Source organism: Rattus rattus, chromosome 2 (assembly GCF_011064425.1).
Source record: "Rattus rattus isolate New Zealand chromosome 2, Rrattus_CSIRO_v1, whole genome shotgun sequence".
NCBI classification, from domain to species: domain Eukaryota; kingdom Metazoa; phylum Chordata; class Mammalia; order Rodentia; family Muridae; genus Rattus; species Rattus rattus.
In genome coordinates, this window is record NC_046155.1 from 180771528 (window position 1) to 180780532 (window position 9005).

Here is a 9005-nt window from a genome sequence, read left to right on the forward strand (position 1 = left end):
CCTGAGTGCTGGGATTAATGGTTTTTACCTTGCATGGGTTATGTATTTTGGATGTTGAACAAATATTTTATTGCACTTTTCCCAGGGCCTAGAGAGAGATGGCCCTAGTTGATAAAACCACTGGCTCTTCAAATTACTGGGGTTCTATTCTAACACACACACACACACACACACACACACACACACACACACACACACACAAGCAGCAGTTCTAGCTTATTTCCCCCCCTCTGAGATACCCAGGCATCTGTAGTACTGGCCAACCAAAAGTGCTGCGTGTGCATACACATGCACATGCACACACACACACAGAGAGCTTTTTTTGACACAATAGGCAATTTTATTTTAGCATTATTTTAAAAATATAAAAAGTTCATTAATGGTTTTCCCCATGTTGCTTATTCTTAATTTTTTTATAGATATAGTTAGAATTTGTAAGTAGAGAAAATACTGGATAAATGCTATTGCATTATTTACAATGGTATGTTTTTCTCAGTATAAGACTCTCTGATGTCTTTTAACATGTGACTCTTGGGTATAGGTCATCATATTACATTGTAAGGTTTGTCTCAGTATGAATTTTCTGAATGTGCTAAGGTAGGAGGGCACCTAGTAAGATTTGTCACACTTTGTACATCTATAAGGTTTCTCTCAGTATGAATTCTGATGATGTTCTAAAATTTGGAGTTATAGTAAGGACTTGTCACATTTCATACATTTGTAGGTTTCTCTCAGTATCAGAACTTTCTGATGTCTTCTGAGATTTGAAATCTGGTTAAATGATATGTCACAGTCTCTGCATTTTTATGGGTTTCTCTCCGCTATGAATTTTCTGATGTTCTCTAAGGTGAGAATGCCTGGTAAAAAAGATTTATCATTCTATACATCTATGGGGTCTCTGCTGTCATGTAACTCTCTGATGTGTTCTAAGATGTGAGGCCCTGGTGAAAAAGGATTTGTCACATTCTATACATCTGTGAGTTTCTCTCCTATGAATATTCTGATGTGCTTTTTAGGGTTGAACAGCTAGCAAAAGATTTGTCACATTCCTTGTTTATGAGTCTCTCTCTCTCAGTGTGAACTTTCTGATGTGTTCCTAAGATGAATTATGGTAAAGATTTCTCACATTTCCATACATTTTTAGGGTTTCTTTTCCAGTATGAATTGTCTGATGTATTTTAAAAGTTGAGCAGGTAATAAAAGATTTTCCATTCTTCGATTCAAGGGTCTCTCTCCAGTGTGAACTCTGTTATGATGGTTTCTAAGATATGCCCTTCGCTGAGTAAAGTTTGTCACGTTTCTCTACATTTGTAAGTTTCCTCTTCAGTATGACTTTTCTCATTTCTTTTTCAAGAGTGGGTTCTCACGGAAGATTTTTACATTCACCCATTTGTGGTCTCTCTCCAATATGAATATGATGTCTTGAAGATGTGAACTATGAATAAATGATTTGTCACCTCCCTACATTTATAAGGTTTCTCTCCAGTGTAGAATTTTCTGATGTGTTAAGAGTTGTGGTTGTAGTAAAGTTTGCTTCTCACATTTGTAGGCTTTTTTTCATGGTATGGATTCCATAATGCCTTTTTAAGATGTGATAATTGTCAAAGCGCACCACATTCTTTGCATTCATGATGCATCTCTCTGGAGAATGAGTTTCTGATGCCACCTTAATGACAATGCATAATGGGTAAAGGATCTGCCACTCATTGCATATGAGGCTTCTCTCCAGTATGGAGTCTGTAATGTTTTCTAAAGTGTGAAAGCTGATGAAATTCCCTGCCACATTCTGGACAACTACAATGTTCCTCAAGTATGGATTTTCTGATGTGTCCTGGGGAATTAGGATAGTGGAGCAAAAGTTTGTCCTCCTTACATTTAAGGCTTCTCTCCAGTATGCAATTTCTATTGACTTTTTAAAGTGCTGACAACTGAACAAATGACTTTCACATTCTTTGCACATTTGTAAGGTTTCTCCCCAGTATAGCGTCTTTGATGTATTTTCAGATCGTGCACTGGGTAAAGTTTATCACAAATATTGCACTTGTAGGGTTTTCTCTCTGGGCCTTAGATTCTCTGATGGACAGTGAGGCTTGAGGGAGAGTGCTGAAGCATTTCACATTTGCCACACTGGTGTGGTTTCTCTTCATCTTAGACTGTTTTGTTGCATGAGACTGTAAGCAGGCACAAATAGTCATCATATACTTCCTGTCTCTGCTCTTTCTTTGCAGTGTAGGTCTCTAGTCCTGGCTGTGTGAACACAAAGTTAGAGATTTCTCATAGTCTTTAGATTCACAAGGTTTCTTCTCGGTGGGGAATGTACATGACTATCTCTATTGACTTAAGCAAACAGAAGCACATCCCTTTCCTTACAGCATATTAGTTATTAAGTTTCTGTAAGCGTCACTTGTTTTATAAAAATTACTGTAGGAAGGTTCAGGAAGCATTTCTCCAAGTTCATTAAAATGATGAGACTCCTTGTCAGTCTTCACATGCTGATAGTAGCATCGTTCTCTGAAGAAAATGAGTATAATTCCAGATTAATGAACTTGGAAATGCTTCCTGAACCTTCCACAGTACTTTATAAAACAAGTGACGCTACAGAAACCTCTAATAACTACACATGCTGTAAGGAAAGGGATGCCTCTGTTTGCTTGTCAAAATAGAGATAGTCAAAAAGCACTCCACTGGAAAGAACCTTGCAGTCTACAAGACTATGAGAAATCTCTAACTGTCAGTCAAAAAATGAAAGAAACCAATACATCAGGAAAGCTGGCTCTGAGATTATCATGCTGAAGCTACAAGAAAGACTCAGGCACGTGAGAAAATCCATGCTCTGAGGTTGGCAGTTGATCGAAATCGACTTCACTGAAGGCACAGTGCTGGAGAGCCTTGCAAGTGCGTGGTGTGTCACTGTGGGGTGGCGTTGCTCGGAGTGCATCATGATGGGCGTGAACTGCTGAAGACATGCGTCAAGGCATGCTGACCTTGTGGACGTCAAGTCACTGGAAGAGCTGTTCATGGTTGAACGTCAGGTATTCATAGGAAGACATGAGAACGTGAAAGATCATGTTTCAGAGTGTGAAACGTCAGAAGATGATCATGATGAACTGCAGATGAAACGAGCAAATCAGGCACTCGTGTTAAGGCCATGCTGGCGAACCTTACGAATGTATGAATGTGATAAAACTGAGTGTTCTCGCCTTGAAGAACATCCGAAAGAATCGCCAGTGACTGCAGAACAACGACATATCGACTAACCGATTTTCAAATGAAGACGTCAAGCTGGAGAAACTCAGGGTACCAGAACACGTCGAAGAGTGCATGCTGGAAGAAACATGGATGTGCAAAGTGTGAACAAATCTTGCTGGGTGTCTACTAGGCACATCAAAAATGCAGAGACAACGGAATATGTTGGAATTTGTGACAAGCATCAGAAAGTTCATGCTGAAGAAACATCTGTTGGCAAAATGAAAAAGCAGCATGGAAAACAAAGAGCCGATGGTTTTCAACAGAATACTGACAAAACATTCGGCATCAAGCCATGTTCCATGCAGGTAGTGCACCGATGATTTGCTGTGATTCTGAAAGTTCAGAGATGCACTGAGTGTGCTGAAATTGTGCAAAGCAAGTTCATCAATAGAGAAGACAAAGTACTCTTTTGAGCTTTCAAATATCATGCTGAATACAAATAAGTAAGAAGGCTAAAGAGAATGGTAAAGCTCTGCATGTGTGTGTGGACATCTCACGAAGCTTAGAGAAGCAATCAAGAGTTAACTGAGCAATCTAGGAACGAAAACTGAGTGAATCTTAAGTCAAAAGGTCGGCCTGGTCTATAGTGCATATTCTAAAGCTATGAAAAAAGGCATATCAAGCAATATTTAATGACATATTGACGATAATGAAAGTTTTGTTAATTGAACAGATCTATGCTAGATCTACACAGAAAAACCATACTTGCGCGATGCGAAAATGGACTCGGAAGCGCACAAGACTGATCGTCGCAACAGAATGACGGTTTATGCAACGATGAACAGTTGATGAGTCTGTTTGGTTGAAGTGAGTTCCTGGACATCTGTGGAATATGAAGACTGAACTATGTTTGTCTGGGAATTTCGAAGAACCTGTGTGATCAGATACTGCGTTTGAAGTGTCTGTCTGCCTCAGTGGAGTGATCAGAATTAGTGCATTGATCGAGGAGGCTCAAAACAACCGGACTGGGCTCCGTGCTGTTCGTAATTTGATGACATAACAGCAGAAGAAAGGCTCTGAAATATGTGGTAGGCCAAGAAGACGAGGAGCACGACGGCTAAATCATTCAGGAGATAAACAGATGAAAATGGTGACTGCTGAATTTGGCTGTGACTGACATTGGAGATGACTTTGGAGAATGTCATATTTCCTAGCTGCTGAGAATCTTAGCTGCCATATATAACAGACTGCCATTGTTGCATTGAACGTGAACGGCTGTGAACAGAAATTTTGAGTTAAGCAGAGCCCAGAGAATCTTGGTTAAGAGCGAAACTCGATCAAACATGACTAGTCTGAGTCCAAAGTCGGCTGACAGCTAAGCAGGATATAAAGAGCTGGCTAACAGCTGAAACGAAAATTGTGAAGTAACCTGGCAAGTCAGAGTAGAGACACTGAACATTGATGGTGCTGAGCTAAGTCTCACAGTGAGCAAAAGAAAACTGTGTACTGAAATTAACAGGTATACAATTGTAATGTCGCGGAAATGGTGATTTGAGAGCAGAAAGAGTGTGAAGCTTGGCGAAGCTGGCACTGTGAAGGAAGGAAAGAGCATTAATTAACCTCGGATTGAGATTGATGTTGGAACTAAAGAGACTTGTGCCAAGTGCAAGCATGAAGAGCCTGGTGAAATTTTCATTCTGACAGGCAACTCACTGGGCACAGCAGGTTCAGAACAGGTCATGTCATCAGGTAGGCAACAGGAAGGCTGGGTTCGACTTCATCAAAACAGCTTAGAAAGTTACTACTATGTGTGACGGTGAAGAAGTGTCATTATGGGGTAGTTTTGGTCCTGACATTTTTGTTAACAGTATTTCTTATGTACATTGTGGGAGTTCGTGGCAGGAACCCAGAACTGGGATAGTCAGAATCGGGAATCATCCATGGGTGAGCTCCTGGGCTCTGTTGCCCAACGTGTTGCCCATGAGTCTCAGCCTTGCTCAGTTCTCTGTTCCCTTCAGCGGGGTCTCAGTCAGTCAGTTGCTGCTGACATCACCTCTGCTGTGACACAGCTGTGTCTCGATCTTTCATCATGTTTTGTTCTGTTGGGCTGCGATGTTGGGGCATTTTGAGGGACCGACTGCATTCTGATGACAAAGATGGTGGTATTTAGGTATAAACCATTCATTCTCAACTGTGGTCTTTAATTGCTCTAATTGACCTGTGAGGTTATTCTGTGATCTTTGAGTTCTTTGATTGCCAGGAAATTAGTTGAGTGTGTTTGATGAGTGTGGAGTGACCTCCGTGGTTCAGGGATGTGATTGCAAGTGTCTTTGATTCTTGTTATGCAAATCTTTACTTACTGGTGAAATACTGCAGAAATACTGTGTTGGTCTGTTTGAGAAGTAGGAAGAGTGGGATTGGTTGGGATGTTTGATGTTCTTTCAAATGGTGTGAAGGAGTTGATGATGTTTTCAATTTTGACAGAATAATTTGTGATAGAGAATCTCCTGACAATTATGGTCATTTTGAAGCTACCATGAAACTGGTATATAAATATTTCCTGAAACTTTTTGAAAGTTTTGTGTGTGGGGAGTTGAGCGTGTGCAGAAATGAAATTGTGCTACACATGTTGTTTGTGTTGATTTATTATCTGGTTTAGTTTGAGTTTGCAGGCTGTCTCTTGAGACAACATCAGTCAGTTTCTTTGTTGGAGTGACATATTCCATGTTTGACACGATAGGAAGAACTCGATAATTCATGTAATCTTGGTTTCTTGGGATCTCTTCAGCTGTGGACCAGGTGATCACTAACAGAAAGTTGGCGGCCAGAACAAGCTGCAGAAGATCGATGCCAAGGCCAGATGATGCCAGAGGAAGCAGTCTCTTCACGGATTACCGATGTTTGGCGTGTCTCAGGCAGGGCTCCTGCTCCTGAACCCTCTGGTAGGGCCCTCTTCAGGTCGAGGTGTGAGCGAAGTGGTGGTCTGCAGCCTGAACCCGGGCGTCAGCGGGAGTTCTGTGCTGTGACATCGATGAAACACAGGACGTCGCCTGATCTGGAAGACTGCCTCTGTTGTCATTCCACCAGGCAGAATCACTTGCAGACCTGTTGATTCACTGCAGGCTGTGTGTGAAACAGGATTGGTGCAGGATCTTCAAAGTATTGGTGCTCAGCACCATTTGCTGCCATGGCACCACTGCATGTGGACTCCCGGCTGCAGAGGTGTGAAACCAGCCTCCAGTGTGTTGTTCTTCATGCCATGGGGCCAGTGCGACAGAAACTCCTAACAGACACAGCCAACAAATAAATGAGCAAAGGAAATCTTTGAGGTTATGAAAAGAAATTCATTCCGCCAACTGAGTGAAGAATGAAACCAGAATGTTGCTGCCGTGTAACCAGTCACCTGAGGAAGAAGACTCGAGACTGTCCCATGATGAAATTGTAATTTGCTGCACGGTGAACACAAGCTGCAAGCTGAAGAGCAGGCTGACGGTGTAGTCTTGATGGTGATTAACAGCATAGTCATTAAACTGACTAGTCAACCGCTGTTCAAGGCTGGTTTTGTGCATGCTGAAATTGCAGGCTTCAGTGTCGAGTGAGTGTGTTTGAAAGTACATGACAGAGTTTTCCTCACGGTGCAGTGTACGTGCTGAATGTTCTCATTTGCAAAATGATTGATCATTCAGCTACACTATCCACTATATTTGAACCATTCTCTGTTCATAACCTGTTTGAGCATGTGCAGCTCAACCACCAGAGCCACACCTTGTGTGACCTGGGCCAGCATGAGATGGATAACAGGAGCTATGAACCTTCAGTCATGAAACTCTGAAAGCGATGAAACTGATTCTTAGCTGGCAGATTGTATAGTCTCAGCTATGATCGTGAGACTTTCTTATTTTGGTCAGATGAATGACTTTATGAAGATGCTCAAGCCAACCGTGAAGCGAACGCAGTAAGCTGTCTGAATAAAGGACGGAGTGAAACTCTGGAGGTGAGTAGTGGCAAAAAGAATGCATTTTCCCACTGGGTAGAGCTGCCTGCAAGCTGTGCGACAAATGCTGTATGCAGCCATCTTGCAGATGAACATCGTGAATTGACATTCTTTAAAGTCTGTGACCTGGGGAGTTGAAACGTGTGTTTGAAAGGACAAAAAAAATTGCTAGTTCCTTGTTTCCAAAATTTTGAATAAAGAGATTCCTTTCTTCATCTCATTGCAACATGTTGCCAACGTGGTGTTATTTCTCTGATATTTTGTTTGAGTTTGCTAATTTGTTAAAGTGTGTGCATACACATGTGGTTGTGTGTGCAGGCTGTTTGTTCATTTGTTTGTTTAACGACAGTTATCAATTAACAAATTTGAGCTCTGAATGAACAGATGAGGATTTTCAGCTGTGCCAGATTGTCAAAAATGGTGAAGTCACGGAAAGTGCAGAATGAAGACTATGCGAATAGTGGGAAGGTAGTGAGAGCACAGTGAGGAGATGAGAGGCTGACAGGAGAGGAAAGGGAAGGAGCTGAAGGGCAGGAGCAGAGGAAACAAAGAAGCAGAGAGAGTGCGGCAGCTCACATGGTGAGTCAGGCATGCAGTGCCCAGGCTGACTGTGGGACAGGCCCAAAGTGCTATGAATGACAGTTGAACTCAAGAACTGGCAAGTGTTGGCACATTGCTACTCAGTGCAAAAGAGCCAGACTTTCTGACTCTGAGCTCCAGAGCGTGGGCTGAAGTTGAAACAAAAGTGCATTGACCTCTTCAGTCATTTAATGGTGGGCATGTAACTGACAGTGCTGCAGAAGAGCCAGCTTTCGTGAATGAATGAATGAATGAAATGAAACTCAAAACTTTGGACAGCCAGTGCAGATGGATTTTGAGTCTGAGTGTGATCTGCTGCATTCTTTCTCAACAACAGGCCAGATGTTCCTTGCAATCATGTGCAAAACCTTCAAGTTCTGGGGTTCATGAGGCCAGACAGTTCTGGTCGGAGGCACAGGCTCAGGCAGTCTGGGCAACCTGTTTTCAGGCTGAAACTATTTGCTCTGATGGAAGGTGAGCACTGTCTGTTCAGACTGAGACTGAAACAGCAAGGATTCAAATGAAATTGAGAAGCAGAGTGTCATGATGGTGTGTGAGAGAATGGCTGGGCATGAGGCCTGAACAGAAACTCAGCCTCTCGTGTGTACTGTGAAGTATGATCTGTCTGGCAGGCTGCAGTGTTGGAGTCATGAAAGTGGCTGCAGACTGCAGGTGTGCAGTTCTAGAGGTTTGAAAAGTGAGTGGGCTGACCTGGCTGTGCAGTGTGTGGGCTGGGACTGAGAATGCAGAGATCAGCCAGTGAAACTCAAGTCAGTATGAAAGCTGACATACTTCAAACATTGAAAGAGTACGTGATGAAGTCAGGGCTTGAAAGTCCCTGTGACCTTTGGTTTGACATTTGAGACGGATCGAACAGTCGAATCAATATAGTGTCTTTCAAAAGAAAGGAAAGAAAAGAACAAAAGCTTTTATGCTGAATCTGAAATGTGAAAACACAGTATCGAGTACATTTCACAGTATAAACCAGGTGACAGATTGCTATGTTCAAATACAGAACGATCGAAACCATATATAAAAGACATCAGAAAAATTTTCTGTCTGGCAGGTTAAAACATGCACCAGGACATTCAAGCCGGATACTGGCATGGTCGGATCGCCAGCCATGAGTGACTGTCTGAAAAATGAGACCCCTGTGCAAGGCCAAGCCTGCAGTCTTCAACCTTTCTATCAGGCCACTTTCTGCAAATATGATTCCTTTAAGGGAAAGCAATACGCTCAATAG

General features: G+C 42.2%; 1 pseudogene; it reads right to left on the reverse strand.

The window, feature by feature from the left end:
* Positions 1–1382: 1382 nt before the first annotated feature.
* On the reverse strand, positions 1383–2112 carry LOC116893480 (annotated as a pseudogene).
* Positions 2113–9005: the final 6893 nt, after the last annotated feature.